We start from the raw sequence: 1,372 nt of genomic DNA, 5'->3' as shown, positions 1-1,372 counted from the left end.
GTGTTGAAGGCCTTCCGAAAGTCCAGGAAGACTATGTCCACTGCTACCCCTGCATCTAAGGATTTGGTGATCTGGTCATAGAAGGCCACCAGGTTGGTCTGAAAGGATCTGCCACTAATGAACCTGTGTTTGTTGCCCCTAAACATAATCACCTCTGCTGGCCCCTTGTGGATATACACCAGAATAATCTTCTCAAAAAGCTTGCCCAGGATCGAGGTAAGACTAACTGGCCTATAGTTTCCCGGGTTCTCCTTCCTCCCCTTTTTGAAGATGGAAACCACACTGGCCCTCTTCCAGTCCTCTGGCACCACACCAGAGCACCATGAGTGCTTGTAAAGCTGTGCCAGGGGTCCTGCAATGACCTCCACCAATTCCCTCAGTACTCTAGGGTGGAAATCATATGGACCAGCTGATTTGAATACATCCAGTCCTTCCAGAAGTTCCCTAACTAGTTCCTCACTAACCCTTGGCTTAGGTGTGCCTCCCCTGGGGCCTGAGGGGGGCCCAGAGATGGGGTGACTGTTCCAGTCCCAGCTTAGGAAAATGGAGGCAAAGAAATTGTTAAATATGTTGGCTTTGTCATCTGGTGTGACAACAAAATTTCCTAACGTGGCCTGCAGAGACCCGACATTATCAGGAACCTTCTTTTTACCCCTATGTATTTAAAAAAGGACTTCTTATTGTCCTTAATCTGGGAAGCTAGTCCCAGTTCCATCTCTGCCTTGGCCTTCCTGACTGTACCCCTGCATCCCCGAGCAACTGCAGTATAGCCCCTCTCTTCCATTGGCTGTACGCCTCCCTTTTAGCTAGGAGACATTCCCAGATGCTTTTGGTGAGCCATGGGGGCTTATGCACCCTGCTGCTCCCTTTGATCCGTGTTGGGATTACCTTCCTTTGGGCTTGGAGGATCATCTCCTTAATGAGCGACCACTGTCCTTGGACACTGGCTCCCCTCCCCTCTGGGACCTCAGTGCTTCCCCAACTATTCTCCTTAGCTCATTGAAGTTTGCCCTCCTGAAATCTATGGCTGCTGCCTTGGTGCAGGCCTTTGCCACCTTGCGCTGGATGGTGAATTCCAGCAGGCGATGATGGCTGTCACCCAGGTGGTTGAGCACCTGCAGCCTCCTCACCAGGTCATCTCCTGTGGCCAGCAAAATGTCCAACTAGGCATCTCCCCTGGTGGGGATGTGCACCTCCTGGGTTAGATGGAGGTCCTGCATTCTGGCTAGGAACTTACATGAACCGTCAGACCTGGCTGACTGCTCTTCCCAGCAGATGCCTGGAAAGTTCAGGTCCCCCATGACAACCACATCCTTTGACTTCACTACCTCCATGAGCTGACTTAAGAATTCCTGGTCGAGCTCTTCCCCTT

The sequence above is a fragment of the Crocodylus porosus genome, unplaced genomic scaffold, assembly GCF_001723895.1.
Source record: "Crocodylus porosus isolate Cpor-Errol unplaced genomic scaffold, CroPor_comp1, whole genome shotgun sequence".
Lineage (NCBI taxonomy): Eukaryota > Metazoa > Chordata > Crocodylia > Crocodylidae > Crocodylus > Crocodylus porosus.
This window is presented reverse-complemented; position numbering follows the sequence as displayed.